Genomic DNA, 18309 nt, shown 5'->3' with positions numbered 1-18309 from the left:
TGGTCCAGAAACCAGTCTAGGTCCCCACATCGCATTTAGTGTTGTGTCTCCTTAGTGACCTTGACACTTTTGAGTCCTGTCAGTTATTTTATAGAAAAGTCTTCTAGCTGGATGTGTTTAATGTGTTTTTTTTTTAAAGATTTTATTTATTTATTTGACAGAGAGATCACAAGCAGGCAGAGAGGCAGGCAGAGAGGAGGAAGCAGGCTCCCTGCTGAGCAGAGAGCCCGATGCGGGGCTCGATCCCAGGACTCTGAGATCATGACCTGAGCCGAAGGCAGTGGCTTAACCCACTGAGCCACCCAGGCGCCCCTGTTTAATGTTTTTTGATCAGACTGTCATCATTTACTTTTGATAACAGAAAGTCCTTATTTATTTACAAGAGAAAAACATGTAATTACTGATCTAGTTCAACCCCTATCAATGGAGTACATTTTCTAGGATTGTGTCTAATTAATTAATTCCTAGTCTAAAGGTGTTTTTTTTCCCTTGGACAAAGAGAAAAAGGCGTCCTGTTAACTTCCACAGCCATATCCCAAATATCTTATACACTTTAATTCTTCACAATGACTTTACCAAGTCTGTGTCTTTAGTTTTTTTAGTAGCTCTCTTACCAAATTTTTGCCTGGTTGCTATTCAGATAGTAAGAGAGGTATGTTGGAGAAGTTCTTGTCTAATTTGGGTTCATCTATACGTCCTTATAGATTTTTGTTCCTGTCAATTTTTAACTTGCATATTTGAACACCAAGTTTTGATGCCATGTTATTGCATATACATTTAGAGTTCTTACACTTTCCTGTGAATGAAAATTTTTATTATTATTAGATAGCGAAATAATTTGTATTGTGACTCTCTTTACCTCCAGTAATGCATTTTTGCCTTAAAAGTATTTTGTATATTATTATATCTAATCAGCTTTCTTTTGCTTATTTCTTGCCTGATGAATCTTTTTTAAAAATTTATTTATTTATTTATTTATTTTTTTTACATTTTAATTTTTTATTTTTTTCAGCATAACAGTATTCATTATTTTTGCACCACACCCAGTGCTCCATGCAATCCATGCCCTCTACAATACCCACCACCTGGTGCCCCCAACCTCCCACCCCCCACCCCTTCAAAATTCTCAGATCGTTTTTCAGAGTCCATAGTCTCTCATGGTTCACCTCCCCTTCCAATTTCCCTCAACTCCCTTCTCCTCTCCATCTCCCCTTGTCCTCCATGCTATTTGTTATGCTCCACAAATAAGTGAAACCATATGATAATTGACTCTCTCTGCTTGACTTATTTCACTCAGCATAATCTCTTCCAGTCCCGTCCATGTTGCTACAAAACTTGGGGATTCATCCTTTCTTTCTTTTTTTTTTTTTTTTTTTTTACAGCTTTATAAACATATATTTTTATCCCCAGGGGTACAGATCTGCGTATCGCCAGGTTTACACACTTCACAACACTCACCATAGCACATACCCTCCCCAATATCCATAACCCCACCTCCTCTCCCAACCCCCTCCCCCCCTCAACCCTCAGTTTGTTTTGTGAGATTAAGAGTCACTTATGGTTTGTCTCCCTCCCAATCCCATCTTGTTTCATTTACTCTTCTCCTACCCCCTCAACCCCCCATGTTGCATCTCCTCTCCCTCATATCAGGGAGATCATATGATAGTTGTCTTTCTCCGATTGACTTATTTCGCTAAGCATGATACCCTCTAGTTCCATCCACGTTGTCGCAAATGGCAAGATTTCCTTTCTTTTGATGGCTGCATAGTATTCCATTGTGTATATATACCACATCTTCTTTATCCATTCGTCTGTAGATGGACATCTAGGTTCTTTCCATAGTTTGGCTATTGTAGACATTGCTGCTATAAACATTCGGGTGCACGTGCCCCTTCGGATCACTATGTTTGTATCTTTAGGGTAAATACCCAGCAGTGCAATTGCAGGGTCATAGGGTAGTTCTATTTTCAACATTTTGAGGAACCTCCATGCTGTTTTCCAGAGTGGTTGCACCAGCTTGCATTCCCACCAACAGTGTAGGAGGGTTCCCCTTTCTCCGCATCCTCGCCAGCATCTGTCATTTCCTGACTTGTTAATTTTAGCCATTCTGACTGGTGTGAGGTGATATCTCATGGTGGTTTTGATTTGTATTTCCCTGATGCCGAGTGATATGGAGCACTTTTTCATGTGTCTGTTGGCCATCTGGATGTCTTCTTTGCAGAAATGTCTGTTCATGTCCTCTGCCCATTTTTTGATTGGATTATTTGTTCTTTGGGTGTTGAGTTTGCTAAGTTCTTTATAGATTTTGGACACTAGCCCTTTATCTGATATGTCATTTGCAAATATCTTCTCCCATTCTGTCAGTTGTCTTTTGGTTTTGTTCACTGTTTCCTTTGCTGTGCAAAAGCTTTTGATCTTGATAAAATCCCAAAAGTTCATTTTTGCCCTTGCTTCCCTTGCCTTTGGTGATGTTCCTAGGAAGATGTTGCTGCGGCTGACGTCGAAGAGGTTGCTGCCTGTGTTCTCCTCGAGGATTTTGATGGATTCCTTTCTCACATTGAGATCCTTCATCCATTTTGAGTCTATTTTCGTGTGTGGTGTAAGGAAATGATCCAATTTCATTTTTCTGCATGTGGCTGTCCAATTTTCCCAACACCATTTATTGAAGAGGCTGTCTTTGTTCCATTGGACGTTCTTTCCTGCTTTGTCGAAGATGAGTTGACCATAGAGTTGAGGGTCCATTTCTGGGCTCTCTATTCTGTTCCATTGATCTATGTGTCTGTTTTTGTGCCAGTACCATGCTGTCTTGATGATGACAGCTTTGTAATAGAGCTTGAAGTCCGGAATTGTGATGCCACCAACTCTGGCTTTCTTTTTTCAATATTGCTTTGGCTATTCGAGGTCTTTTCTGGTTCCATATAAATTTTAGGATTATTTGTTCCATTTCTTTGAAAAAAATGGATGGTACTTTGATAGGAATTGCATTAAATGTGTAGATTGCTTTAGGTAGCATAGACATTTTCACAATATTTATTCTTCCAATCCAGGAGCATGGAACATTTTTCCATTTCTTTGTGTCTTCCTCAATTTCTTTCATGAGTACTTTATAGTTTTCTGGGTATAGATTCTTAGTCTCTTTGGTTAGGTTTATTCCTAGGTATCTTATAGTTTTGGGCGCAATTGTAAATGGGATGGACTCCTTAATTTCTCTTTCTTCTGTCTTGTTGTTGGTGTAGAGAAATGCAACTGATTTCTGTGCATTGATTTTATATCCTGACACTTTACTGAATTCCTGTACCAGTTCTAGCAGTTTTGGAGTGGAGTCTTTTGGGTTTTCCACATAGAGTATCATATCATCTGCGAAGAGTGATAGTTTGACTTCTTCTTTGCCGATTTGGATGCCTTTAATTTCCTTTTGTTGTCTGATTGCTGAGGCTAGGACTTCTAGTACTATGTTGAATAGCAGTGGTGATAACGGACATCCCTGCCGTGTTCCTGACCTTAGCGGAAAAGCTTTCAGTTTTTCTCCATTGAGAATGATATTTGCGGTGGGTTTTTCATAGATGGCTTTGATAATATTGAGGTATGTGCCGTCTATCCCTACACTTTGAAGAGTTTTGATCAGGAAGGGATGCTGTACTTTGTCAAATGCTTTTTCAGCATCTATGGAGAGTATCATATGGTTCTTGTTCTTTCTTTTATTAATGTGTTGTATCACATTGATTGATTTGCGGATGTTGAACCAGCCTTGCAGCCCTGGAATAAATCCCACTTGGTCGTGGTGAATAATCCTTTTAACGTACTGTTGAATCCTATTGGCTAGTATTTTGGCGAGAATTTTTGCATCTGTGTTCATCAAGGATATTGGTCTGTAGTTCTCTTTTTTGTTGGGATCCTTGTCTGGTTTTGGGATCAAGGTGATGCTGGCCTCATAAAATGAGTTTGGAAGTTTTCCTTCTATTGCTATTTTTTGGAACAGTTTCAGGAGAATAGGAATTAGTTCTTCTTTAAATGTTTGGTAGAATTCCCCCGGGAAGCCGTCTGGCCCTGGGCTTTTGTTTGTTTGGAGATTTTTGATGACTGTTTCAATCTCCTTACTGGTTATGGGTCTGTTCAGGCTTTCTATTTCTTCCTGGTTCAGTTGTGGTAGTTTATATGTCTCTAGGAAAGCATCCATTTCTTCCAGATTGTCAAATTTGTTGGCGTAGAGTTGCTCATAGTATGTTCTTATAATTGTCTGTATTTCTTTGGTGTTCGTTGTGATCTCTCCTCTTTCATTCATGATTTTATTTATTTGGGTCCTCTCTCTTTTCTTTTTGATAAGTCTGGCCAGGGGTTTATCAATCTTATTAATTCTTTCAAAGAACCAGCTCCTAGTTTCGTTGATTTGTTCTATTGTTTTTTTGGTTTCTATTTCATTGATTTCTGCTCTGATCTTTATGATTTCTCTTCTCCTGCTGGGTTTAGGGTTTCTTTCTTGTTGTTTCTCCAGCTCCTTTAGGTGTAGGGTTAGGTTGTGTACCTGAGACCTTTCTTGTTTCTTGAGAAAGGCTTGTACTGCTATATATTTTCCTCTCAGGACTGCCTTTGTTGTGTCCCACAGATTCTGAACTGTTGTGTTTTCATTATCATTTGTTTCCATAAATTTTTTCAATTCTTCTTTGATTTCCTGATTGACCCATTCATTCTTTAGAAGGATGCTGTTTAGTCTCCATGTATTTGGGTTCTTTCCAAATTTCCTCTTGTTATTGAGTTCTAGCTTTAGAGCATTGTGGTCTGAAAATATGCAGGGAATGATCCCAATCTTTTGATACCGGTTGAGACTTGATTTAGGACCAAGAATGTGATCTATTCTGGAGAATGTTCCATGTGCACTAGAGAAGAATGTGTATTCTGTTGCTTTGGGATGAAATGTTCTGAATATATCTGTGATGTCCATCTGGTCCAGTGTGTCATTTAAGGCCTTGATTTCCTTGTTGATCTTTTGCTTGGATGATCTGTCCATTTCAGTGAGGGGAGTGTTAAAATCCCCTACTATTATTGTATTCTTGTCGATGTGTTTCTTTGATTTTGTTATTAATTGGTTTATATAGTTGGCTGCTCCCACGTTAGGGGCATAGATATTTAAAATTGTTAGATCTTCTTGTTGGACAGTTCCTTTGAGTATGATATAGTGTCCCTCCTCATCTCTTATTATAATCTTTGGCTTAAAATCGAATTGATCTGATATAAGGATTGCCACTCCTGCTTTCTTCTGATGTCCATTAGCATGGTAAATTCTTTTCCACCCCCTCACTTTAAACCTGGAGGTGTCTTCGGGTGTAAGATGAGTTTCTTGTAGGCAACATATAGATGGTTTTTGTTTTTTTATCCATTCTGATACCCTGTGTCTTTTGATTGGGGCATTTAGCCCATTAACATTCAGGGTAAGTATTGAGAGATATGAATTTAGTGCCATTGTATTGCCTGTAAGGTGACTGTTATTGTATATTGTCTCTGTTTCTTTCTGATCTACTACTTTGAGGGTCTCTCTTTGCTTAGAGGACCCCTTTCAATATTTCCTGTAGAGCTGGTTTGGTATTTGCAAATTCTTTCAGTTTTTGTTTGTCCTGGAAGCTTTTAATCTCTCCTTCTATTTTCAATGATAGCCTAGCTGGATATAGTATTCTTGGCTGCATGTTTTTCTCATTTAGTACTCTGAATATATCATGCCAGCTCTTTCTGGCCTGCCAGGTCTCAGTGGATAAGTCTGCTGCCAATCTAATATTTTTACCATTGTACGTTACAGACTTCTTTTCCCGGGCTGCTTTCAGGATCTTTTCTTTGTCACTAAGACTTGTCAATTTTACTATTAGGTGACGGGGTGTAGACCTATTCTTATTGATTTTGAGGGGGGTTCTCTGAACCTCCTGGATTTTGATGCTTGTTCCCTTTGCCATATTGGGGAAATTCTCTCCAATAATTCTCTCCAATATACCTTCTGCTCCCCTCTCTGTTTCCTCTTCTTCTGGAATCCCAATTATTCTAATGTTGTTTCGTCTAATGGTGTCATTTATCTCTCGAATTCTCCCCTCGTGGTCCAGTAGCTGTTTGTCCCTCTTTTGCTCAGCTTCTTTATTCTCTGTCATTTGGTCTTCTATATCGCTAATTCTTTCTTCTGCCTCATTTATCCTAGCAGTAAGAGCCTCCATTTTTGATTGCACCTCATTAATAGCTTTTTTGATTTCAAGTTGGTTAGATTTTAGTTCTTTTATTTCTCCAGAAAGGGCTTTTATATCTCCCGAGAGGGTTGCTTTAATATCTTCCATGCCTTTTTCAAGCCCGGCTAGAACCTTGAGAATCATCATTCTGAACTCTATATCTGACATATTACCAATGTCTGTATTGATTAGGTCCCTAGCCTTTGGTATTGCCTCTTGTTCTTTTTTGTTGTTGTGAATTTTTCCGCCTTGTCATTTTGTCCAGATAAGAGTTTATGAAGGAGCAAGTAAAATACTAAAAGGGTGGCAACAACCCCAGGAAAATATGCTTTAGCCAAATCAGAAGAGATCCTGAATTGTGAGGGGGGAGAAAGGGGATAAAAAGGGGTTCAGAAAGAAAGAAAAAAAAACTATTAAAAAAAAGAAAGCCGATAAAGAAAAAATATAAAAAGAGGAAAAAATATATATATATATTAGATAAACTATTTAAAAAACGTTAAAAAAAGAAAACGGTAAAAGTTAAAAAAAATTTAGCAGAAGAAGAGAAAAAGAAAAAAAAATTGAAAAAGAAAAAAAATTAAATTAACTGCAAGGCTAAAAAATCATGGGGAGAAAGCCATGAGTTCCGTGCTTTGCTTTCTTCTCCTCTGGAATTCCGCCGTTCTCCTTGGTAGGTGAGCTTGGTCCTGGCTGGGTTTCCCGTAGATCTTCTGGGGGAGGGGCCCGTTGTAGTGATTCTCAAGCGTCTTTGCCCCAGGCGGAGTTGCACCGCCCTTACCCGGGGCCGCGCTGAGTCATCCGCTCGGGTTCGCTTTCGGGAGCTTTTGTTCCCTGAGCGCTTTCCGTAGAGTCCGGAGGACGGGAATGAAGATGGCGGCCTCCCGGTCTCCGGCCCGGAGGAGCCGAGAGCCCGGGGCCCCACTCCTCAGTGCGCCCTCAGAGAACAGCGCCCAAAGACTCCCGCCACCCTGGCCTCCGGCCGCGCTCCGAGCTGACCGAGCCTGCGACCGGTTCAAGGCAACCCGGAGCTGAGAGTCACTCCTCGGCTCTGTCTCTGCAGCCGGCTTCCCCGTTCTAATACCGGTAAGCTCTGCGACACTCAGACACCCCCGATCCTTCTGCGACCCTGCGGGAGCTGAGGCCGCGCTGACCCCGCCTGGGCTTCCAGTTAAGCCTCTGGAGCGATGTCCCTCAGCGGAACAGACTTTTAAAAGTCCTGATTTTGCTCCGTTGCTCCGCCGCTCGCCGGGAGCCGGCCCCTCCCCCCGCGGTCTATCTTCCCGTCGCTTTGGATTCACTTCTCCGCCAGTCCTACCTTGCAGAAAGTGGTTGATTTTCTGTTTCTGGAATTGCTGTTCTTCTTCTCTTCAATCTCCCGTTGGATTTGTAGGTGTTTGCAATCTTTAGATAAGCTATTTAGCTGATCTCCCGCTACCCGAAGTAGTCTCAGCCTGCTACTTCTCCGCCATCTTGACTCCTCCTCCCTAAAAATTTATTTATTTATTTTAGAAAGAAAGACAGTTGGCAGCAGGGGGTGGGGGAGAAGAGGGAGAGAGAAACATAAGCAGACTCTGTGCTAAGCCCGGAGCCCATGTGGGACTCAATCTCACGACCCTGAGACCAGGACCTGACCCAAAACCAAGAGTCAGATGCTCAACCAACAGTGCCACCTAGAAGCCCCATGCCTGATGAACCTTTTTGTACACTTTGCTTTCAACTTTTCCATATACTTTTGTTTTTAGGTCTTTCATAAAGACCATATACCTATATAAAAAAAAAAAAATTCAATCCGACAATTTTGTCAGTTAACTGAGCATTTCGTCCTTTCTCCTTTATGGTAATTCCTGCTATATTTATATTTATTTCCACCGTCAGTTTGGTTTTTGTTTTTGTTTTTTCACTACTTTTTCTGTTTCTTTTTCTCTTTTTGGCTTTTTTGGGGCGCTTTGGGCTTTTTTCTTTATACCTAGAATAAGGAGACTTCTAACTTAAATTCATATGAAGATGTGTGATTCGGGTCATATCTTTTCTTAAACTTGAGTTTGATTAAAAGGAGGTGGGGGAACAAAAGAAGAAACCAGAAGAGGGAAGAAATGATTCTTCAGAAAGTAGAAATGGAGGGGCGCCTGGGTAGTTCAGTCGATTAAGCATCTGCCTTCGGCTCAGGTCATGATCTCAGGGTTCTGGGACTGAGCCCCACATGTTTCTCCCTCCTTCTCTGCACCTCCCCCTGCTCATATCTTCTCTTTCTCAAATAAATGACTATCTTTTTTTAAAAACTATTTTTAAAAAGTATAAAGGATACCACCTCATACCCATTAGGATGGCTCCTATGAAAGAAAAAAGATAAAAGAAGGAGGGAGGCAGGAAAGAAAAACATAAGTGTGGACAAGGATGTACAGAAATTGCAACGTTTGGGCATTGCTGATGGCAATGAAAAATGGTCTAGCTACTATGGAACCCAGTATGGTAGCTCCTCAAAAAATTAAAAATAGAATTACCATTATCATCCAGCAATCCCAAAAGAATTGAAAGCAAGGTCTTGAGCTATTTGTGCAGCCACAATCAAAGCGAATTCACTAGAACCAAAAGGTGGAAACAACCCAAGTGTCTATGCACAGATGAATGGATAAACAAAACATGATATATACATATAATGGAATATTATTCAGCCTTAAACAGAAATGAAATTCTGCCATGCTACAAGATGGATGAGTTTTGAGGACATGATGCTAAGTAAATAAGGCAGTCACAAAATGACACTGTATGATTCCCCTTATATGAGGTACCTAGTGTAGTCAAATTCAGAAACAGAAAATAGAATGGTGGTTTCCATTGCCAAAGGAGAGAAAGGAATGGGGAGTTATGGGTTAGTGGGTACAGAGTCCCAGTTATGCGAGATGAAAAGGGTTCTAAAAATAAAAAAGAAAACAGTTCTAGACATGGACAGTGGCAATGGTTGCAAAATAATAGAAAGGTAATTACTCCACTGCACCATGCACGTAATATGGGTAAGGTGGTCAAGTTTATGTTACATGTATTTTTTCATAATTTTTTAAAAGTGGAAATAGTGGGGAAATAAAGGGAAAACTGACTTTCCTTCCTTCATCATTATAGATGACCATCTCTAGGGCCATTGCCCTGATGACCTACAGATGATACAGTTGATAAACGGAGTTGCTATTTATATTTTCTTCTCACAACAACCCCATCGGACAGTTAGTTCACCTGTTTCACAGAGTGGAAAGAGACTTGCTCAAAGTCCCAACAGTGCTATTTACTGGAGACTCCACTTTGGTTCAGGTCTTCTAGGTATGTGACAACACTGAAAGAGCAAAGCCACAGAACGTCTGTGCCGTCTGATCTTTTTTTTTTTTTTTTAAAGATTTTATTCATTTATTTGACAGACAGAGATCACAAGTAGGCAGAGAGAGAGAGAGAGAGAGAGAGAGGAAGAGAAGCAGGCCTCCTGCTGAGCAGAGAGCCCGATGTGGGGCTCGATCCCAGGACCCTGGGATCATGACCTGAGCCGAAAGCAGAGGCTTTAACCCACTGAGCCCCCCAGGCGCCCCTGTGCCGTCTGATCTTAAACGCAATCACTTCTTGCCAAACTACTGCTGTAGCTTTTTGCTCACTGGTATTATTTTAATAATTTAGTAACATTTTTAGGCTTTCACACCTTCTATCTTTTTTTTCCCCAGGCCTTATTTCAAATGCACAACAAAGTTACACTGTTCTGCTCAAAGTTCTATTTGTAAATTTCTTGGAAGCATGTTTCCCTCTTCCCTGCTTGAGCTGTTAAACTTTAAGTCAGGTAACATTGCTCTCGGTATTCATCACGTTTTCTAGCCTAGTAAAGGTCTGCTGATGATTTGATTAGAGGCAAAGCCAACTTGAGAAAAATGCCACATTAAATCTGGGTCATGGGTGATACCCACAGAAGCCAACTGTTTCTGTATCTGTTTTTCTTGATTGTGAACTCTTGATTCTTCACTGAGAGCAGAAACTGTGAAATTCATTTTTTTAATCCTCAGTACCTCACACAAAGCCTCAATTACTGATTGTTGAAGTGGTGACTGAGGTCTTATTAATGGAAGTGTCAGTGATGACAGGAGTGGAGTGGATGCCAAGGCAAATTCCAAAAGTTACAGAGAATAAGAATAGCTAATATTAATAAGCACTTACTCTGTCAGTGTTGGACGGATTAGATATATTAACTGTGAAAACCCAAAACTATCCTATGTGGTAAGGACTCTGATCCCATGACTTCAGATGAAGGAACTACAGTTCAGAGACATGAGTAATTTTGTTTGCCCATGTCATCACAGATAATAAGGGGTATAATCAGGATTGCTTGAACCCAAAACTAGAACCTTTGGTCTCTGCAGCATTCTGTGTCCTCATAGAGTTGCATAGAACTGTATTTTAGTCTGTTTTTCAGTACATGATGGTGCAGTAGGAAAAGGACTAAACTTACAAAAGAAACATATTTAAGTCCCAGCTACAGCAGTCGCTAACTAAGCAAACCATTTTCACATCCATATAATGGGAAATTCTTACCTTGCCCACCTGAGTTATAAGACTGTCTCAAATGAAGTATTTAGCAAACTGAAAAATTAACTTTAATAAATGCTGCTCTTTTAGTTTCTACTTTTAGTGTAAGATTTAGGTCTTTCGGGTCAATTAAAATCTTGGACTTGGTGAATATTTTCCTCTTTTTTTAAAAAATATTTCGTTTATTTACTTAGAGAGAGAGCATGGGCGTGCAGGGGGAGGGGGGGTGCCAAGGGAGAGCCGACTCTGAGCTGAGCATGGAGCCCCACTCAGGTTCAATCCCATGACCCTGACATCGCGACCTGAGCCAAAATCTAAGAGTTGGACACAATCAACTGAGCCACCCAGATGCCCCGAATATTTTCCTTTTATGTAGTCAGTAAAACTTATCTTAAAAATCTCAACATGCATCGATAAGATTATTCAATATGATCACATATTTATTACCAAAACTTTTTTTTTCACTTTTACTATGGAAAACGGTGGCAAATGCCACCAATCAGCATCAGCAAAAGTGGGACAAAGTGACATTATGTACCTCCTGGTGTGACACACTGAGACATACCACTTTATAGTATTTCTACCAAAAATCTAGTATATGTGCTGTCAACGTGAGCAGTCTACCAAAAATGTAATGAAAAACAATCAGATGAACTCATTCTGCAAGACAAATGACCTAGACTCCATAAAAATATCAGTATCATCAAAGACAAAGATTGAGGAACTCTTTCAGGTTTATAGAGACTAGAGATACACAACTAAATATAATGCACGATCCTGACATGAAAAAATATTCTGCAGTAAATGGTATTATTGGGACAATTGGCAAAATTTTTGTAGCTAGTGTACATTAGGTAAAGTTACTGCAGCAATGTCAAACATCCTGGGTTTGATCACTGCATTTTGGCTGGAGAATGCCCTTGCTCTTAGGAGACACCTACTAGAATATTTGGGAATGAAGGGTCACAAGGTCTATGATTCACTTTCATTTGTTTCTCCAAATTTAAATAATATAAAAATACTAAAAAACTTATGCATGGCTAATATCCTTTTTTTAAGATTTGAGAGAGAGAGGACGAGCGGAGGAGGGGCAGAAGGAGAGGAAGACAGACTCCTCAAGCCAACTCTCATGGAGCACAATGATGTGGGGGCTCCATCCTAGGACCCTGAGATGATTACCTGGGAAAATCAAGAGTCCATGGCTCTGGGTGGCTCAGTGGGTTAAATCCTCTGCCTTCAGCTCAGGTCATGATCTCAGGGTCCTGGGATCGAGCCCCGCATCCGGCTCTCTGCTCAGCGGGGAGCCTGCTTCCTCCTCTCTCTCCCTCTCTCTGCCTGCCTCTCTGACTACTTGTAATCTCTATCAAATAAATAAAATCTTTAAAAAAAAAAAAAAAGAGTCCATGGCTCAGCAGACTGAGCCACCGAGGTGTCCCTGGAATAATATTCTTTTTTTTTTTTTTTAAGATTTTATTTATTTATTTGACAGAGAGAGATCACAAGTAGACAGAGAGGCAGGCAGAGAGAGAGGAGAGGGAAGCAGGCTCCCTGCTGAGCAGAGAGCCCGATGCGGGACTCGATCCCAGGACCCTGAGATCATGACCTGAGCGGAAGGCAGCAGCTTAACCCACTGAGCCACCCAGGCACCCCTGGACTAATATTCTTAATTCACAGAGGATATCATATCAGGATAAAATTTGCAAATGTCAAATGGAAAAAAAAAATCCTTTTTATTTGCATCATATATTACTAATTTTCCACAATAAGCCAGGAATCAAAGAAATCAAAATATAGGTCAGATGGATGTAAGGCAGCAATCAAAGCTTCTAAATATTAGCAGAATCCCTATAACGTTTTGGAGAATCCACCCCATGTTTTGAATCAAAGGGTGTCCCCAGAGATTTCTGTGGCAGTATGGTTAGGCTGAGGACAACTCTTAGGTTAGCAGCTCTGCGGAGCACAATCCCTTCCCTATCTCTGGCAACACCCCTAGCATACTATGCCTGGTGGGACCCTGATGCCAGGTCCAAAATGGGATACTTAACCCGGGCTCAGCCAGCCCTAACTTCGTGTGTGTTTGTGTTACAACATATCCGACGCCCCAAGTCCCTAGTGCCTAAGGAATTGAGTAAATGGATCCAAGGACAGCTGAATGACTGTTTCTAGGGTGACCAGCAACAAAACGGCCAGCGACTTTGCTCAAGACCATCATTAACCCGACCACACCAGATTTTGAAGAAATTGCTCTGAATCACTACTTAGGCAAGGAGTGTAAGTTACACGAGGCGGGGGGCGTCGCGGGGCACCTACAGGAGCTGTCTTCAGAACTTCACCGTTTAAACGGTCCGAGAAGCAAACGGGTGCCCACTAACACCCAGACGCACTTCCCCAACTCTCGCCCTGCCCATAACTTCCTAAAATTAGCCGGCCGCTGGCAGTCCCCGCGCACCTCCGAGGCTGAGCCATACCCACCACGAGGCCCCCGCGCACTGGGAAGAAGTTTGCAAACGCCCGGGGGCCGTGCAGCCCCGGTGCTCGGTGCTCGGTGCTCCGCGGCCTTCCGAACGAGCCCGGAGCGCGGCCGGCGGGCCGGGACGTACCTCCGGCACGGGTGGCGAGGCGGGGCAGCGGCGTGGCAGGTCCCGGGTGGGCGCAAGGCTCCCGGCGCGCTCCGAGCGCAGGCGGCGGGGGCGGGGGCGCGCGCGTCTCCTGGGGCAACTAGTCAACAGGCGCGGGCGGCGCAGCCCCGACGCCGGCGGCGCTGGGAGGACCTGGAGGCCCGCCGGGCTGCGTACTCGCGGGGTGGCCCCACAGCCTTGGACCTCTGCGATGCGCCCCCGGCGTCGGACAGACCCGGATCCTCCCCCACGGTGGCCTCCGGCGCGCGGGCGGCGCGGAGCGGCGGCTTCGGCGGCCCCGGCGGCCGGGTCTGTCCAGGCCTCGCCTTGGCTGAGCGGCAGACACTCGCCAGAAGGCCGGGGTTCCCGGTGGGAGAGGCCGGTCTTCGCCGTGGAACTCCCCCGCGAGCGCGGTTCCAGGTCTTGTCCTTCTGCCAGGCACGCACAAGTGACAGCGAGTGGTCAGTGTTATGGTCAACGTTACCGTGCTGGCGCACGAGAGCTCTAGGACTGTGCTGACACAAAGGTGAAGAGCACTTATTTAGCACCTACTGTGTGCAAACGCTCCGCTCCTTCGGGCTCCAGGGCGGGCTTCAAGGGCGTGCTAGCTTTGCGTTTGCACAGGCTCTGCACTCAGAAGAGTCCCGCGCTTGATTTAACGTTCCAGCCTTGACATTCCTAATGATTTTTGTACACCGGACCCTACACTTTCATTTTGTACTGGGCTTTGCAAATTTAGTAGTTTGTCCTGGTGAGGGAGCCTTCTTGCATTTGACCTTCTCAACAACCTGCAGGAAAATGTGATAGTAATACTAGTGTTAGTATCAGCCATTGTTTCTAGTACGTGTTCCTACCAGAGCTGCTGGAAGTGCTTTCCGGGTGTGATCTCGTTGAATAAACAAGAATAAACAAGATTATAAAGCGGACATTAGAATAATCCATTTTTAAGATAAGGAAACAATCACAAGGGGATGAAATAAATTATTCATGCAAATACAGCTGGCCAGGGGCAGAATGGGGATCAAACCCGAAACCATAAGACCACAGAGAATCTGAGTATCCTGCCTAAGATCCCACTCTTTGCAGCAGAACCTAAAAATGGAACCCCATTCACCTCCCTTGAAGGCCCTTGGTGAAACTGTGTGCTGTTCTAAAATTAAACAGAATCAGAAAGATAGCAGCTCTCCTTGGATTCCATCCAGTGATCCCACATGCATCCATTATTGGCTGAGGATTTCTTGGCCTTGACAATGGTTTCTGTTTTTACAGCTACATATCCAATCCATAATCACTTCAAAGGCTTGCACTTGGAGCACCATTAAAAAAAAAAAAAAAGAAAAGAAAAGAAAATCTTTAGGGGAAACTAAGGCTTTCAGAAATCTCCTATTAAACTATAGTATCATTTGTAATAATCATGTTTTCAAGTTGCAGTTTTTCCTTGCAGTAGAATTATGACACACTTTTAAATTTTTCAATTAAAAATTTGCCTAGCTGGGGAAACAAATACATAAATTGATGAAACCCCAAGGCAGCTGGCAGAGACCCAAGCTGAGGAAATCCCTTCTCTATTAACTCTACATCCAGTTGTTTCAGAATTCAATTTTAGGAAGTCGAATTCTGGTCACTGTGGTCCACTTTGTAATTCTTCTTCTTGACAACACAAGACACGAATTCCCACAGTCTATTAAAAAGTCAGCACTGAAAAAATAAATAAATAAATAAATAAATGTCAGCATTGAAAAAAAAAATAAATAAATAAACAAATAAATAAATAAAAGTCAGCACTGAATAAATAAATAAATAAAAGTCAGCATTGAAAAAATAAATAAATAAATAAATAAAAGTCAGCATTGAAAAAATAAATAAATAAATAAATAAATAAATAAATAAAAGTCAGCATTGAAAAAATAAATAAATAAATAAATAAAAGTCAGCATTGGTTGGGATGCCTAGCTAGCTCAGTTGGTAGGGTGTGCAACTCTTTCTCAGGGTTGTGGGTTTGAAACCATGTTGGGTGTGGAGGTTACTCAAAAATAAAAATCTTGGGGCGCCTGGCTGGCTCAGTGGGTTAAAGCCTCTGCCTTCGGCTCGGGTCATGATCCCATGATCATGATCCTTTCACAATGCAGAACAGATCACCGCTGTGTGCACTCTATATATCTTACAATTTTACTTGTCAATATACCACAATAAAGTTTAAAAAAATGCACAATAAAAAAAATTTTAACCAGTGTTAAACAGATTTTTTTCTAGTGACAGCAATGCACTTTTGTGTAAGTGGGAGCAGACAAAGGGCTTGGCTGGCTCCTGCCCAGACGCCTTTGAACTTTCTGGGATGTCAAGACATGAGCCAAGTGAGTCTTCAAGGCAGTATCTGATGACAGTGTCTTTGAGGGTTGAGAGGGAGGACAGAATCGGGGTGTAGATCTGAGCTGGAATCTGGAAGGGACGAGCTGGTATGACGGTGACAGAACATGCAGGCTGGCAGTGGGGGGGGGGGGGGGGGGGACCCTGGGCGGGATGAGGGTTTAAGCAAGGGAGGAGGTCAGGAGGCACAAAGCAAGTTCCAGCCCCGACTTCTCACCAAACTGCATGTCTGCACAATACATTATGACCCATCACACCTCAGTACAGACTTCTGGTTTTCGTTGTAACGTCAGGAAAGACAGAAGGCTACCAGCTGTGTGACCTGGTGCAGCTCATATAACCCCTTCTTCCGGATTAGGTGCCAGGCTGAGTTAGGGCTATGGCGTGTAGAACTCTTCCGCTGCCCAGATTTTGGAAGGCGATCATCGGGAAGCTCGCGTCCGGAGGATGACAACGGGGCAGGAAGAGGCAGGATGGGCGGGAGGGGAGGGAGGAGACGCGAGGAGGTCTTCCGGAGGGGCTGTCATGGCCCAGCTGAGAGCTGGCCCTCGTGCCATGGCGGGGTGCGGATGGGGAAGAGGGGGAGGTCTGGAGTCTGAGCTTCCAGCCAGGCTGGAAGTGGGGTGAGGCCTGAGAGGCAGCAAGGAGATAAAGCAGAGGAGGGAGGAGGAAAGAGAGTTCAGCTTGGGACACATTTAGTCTGAGGTGCTGATAGGGGAAGGCAAACATTTTGCTGTTTGGGAACAGGAAGTCCTGGGCACATCCAGCTTCAACCAGAATTTCCAGCTCATTCTGCTATAATATTAAATTTTATCCTGAAATGTGTTTATAAGCCTGGCCCGGCTGAGGTATATGTTAAATAAACAGGCTCTCGGAGATGAGATAAAAACGCCTCACCAGTAGCTCTGGGAGGCAATGAAGCGCTCTCTCCCCTCTGGCACCGGGGGTTCTATTTTGGAGATAATCTCTTGTGATGTCACAAGTTTACTGCTCGGTTTCTCCTTTTGTTTGTTTGTTTGTTTGTCTTGCCAATCTACAGGGTTCTCATAGGAAAATCTGTAATACGATAATAACTTTGGTGGCTTTTGACTTCTTTTTCAAAACCTGTCGCTGAAACCACTTCCATGATACTTTAGTTGTCTGAAGGTTGTTTTAAAAGACCATATTTGATTTCAAAATTTCTCCAAACAACTGAATGAAACGTGGCCAAAGGCTGCAAGCAACTCGTGTAGCTGAAAGCATGGGATTGCGAAATTGTGAAATTCTCTGAAGAAAAATGAAGCAATAATGCTTAGAAAAATATTTTGGCTGTTGCACAGCAATAAAATCTTTAAAAGAGAAGTTTACAATATTGAAAGAATATCACTGCTGTATTACTTCAGTAGATGCGTTATTGAAAAATTAGAACTGATCTGTATCGTTGGCAGATTTTTTTCCCAGATAAAAGCCAGCCCTCCTTGGGAGCTGGAAATAATAGACTACCAAGGGAAAGTGTTGTCAGGTCAAGCATTTCCCCTGCTATAACAAAATTGGGAATCAGGAGATTCCCCCTTCACTGAAATCAGATTATAAATGAGATCTAGTTCTTTTTGTATATATGGGGCGGGGGGAGAACCAGTGAAATATAAGCTTGTATGAGAGACCTTTTCCTTGTTTAAAAAATAGTAAAAGTCCTTGGGTTTATCCCTGGACTTTGAGGCCCTCAAACAGAGGTTAAGTGGATAGACTTTGGAGCCAGGTTGCCTGGGATGAAATCCTGGCTTTGCCATTGCCTGGTCTTGTGATCTTGGGTAAATTTCTCGACTTCCTTGGGTCTCTTTCCTGGTCTGTACTATAGAGGTAACAATAGTTAACCCATGGGGTTGTTGTAAGGATTACATGAGTTAATGCATGTGAAGTCCCCAGTACAGAACCTGGGACAAAGTTCAAAGTGTTAGCTGTTTGCACTGTTCTTTTAAAACACAAGAGTAGGAAATTCCCTCCCAAAACACTGCAAAAAAGGACTAGAAAAGCAAAATTGTTTACTCTTATTCTAAATTGCTTAGAACTTCAGAAGATCGTAATCTTGTTTTGTTTTTTGTTTTTTTTTTTAAGGTGGGGGCGGGACAGAGTGGGAAGGGAGAGAGAGAATCTCAAGAGAGAATCTCATGGAGCTTAATCTCATGACCCTGAGATCATGACCTGACCAGATTCAAGAGTTGGACGCTTAACCCACTGAGACACCCAGGCATTCTGGAAGATGATAGTCTTTTTAAAAAATTTTTAAACTACTCAGTATATACGAACAAATTCTTTAAGTACTTTCTTTACTTTGAAAAATCAGAATATTAGAAAGGGTTCGTGGGTAGCAACTAGCAGCAACAGAAGTGCCTTATCTCTAAGAACTTAGAAACCAATTGGCCTCATTCGACTAAAACAAAACAGAGATATGAAAGATGCTTTATTTTTTTTTTAAGATTTTATTTATTTATTTGACAGAGAGAAATCACAAGTAAGCAGAGAGGCAGGCAGAGAGAGAGGAGGAAGCAGGCTCCCCGCTGAGCAGAAAGCCCGATGTGGGGCTCGAACCC

At 42.4% G+C, this 18309-nt stretch overlaps 1 protein-coding gene across 5 annotated transcripts in view; it reads right to left on the bottom strand.

Moving 5' to 3' along the window:
• The window catches only part of CCDC170 (coiled-coil domain containing 170), a 107873-nt gene extending 94454 nt beyond the window's left edge, over positions 1-13419 (bottom strand). For 3 of the 5 annotated variants that reach the window (XM_047734911.1, XM_047734915.1, XM_047734912.1), the window contains exon 1: positions 13355-13415. The gene's annotated coding sequence lies outside the window, so the exon portion shown is untranslated. Of the gene's footprint in view, positions 1-13226; positions 13300-13354 lie in introns of those variants that run through there. The other 2 variants (XM_047734913.1, XM_047734914.1) reach the window with 2 other exon arrangements.
• Between the last annotated feature and the right edge of the window lie 4890 nt (positions 13420-18309).

The sequence above is a fragment of the Lutra lutra genome, chromosome 6 (assembly GCF_902655055.1).
Source record: "Lutra lutra chromosome 6, mLutLut1.2, whole genome shotgun sequence".
NCBI classification, from domain to species: Eukaryota; Metazoa; Chordata; class Mammalia; order Carnivora; family Mustelidae; genus Lutra; species Lutra lutra.
Note: the sequence above shows the minus strand (reverse complement) of the source record. Positions and strands in the feature narration are given on the sequence as shown.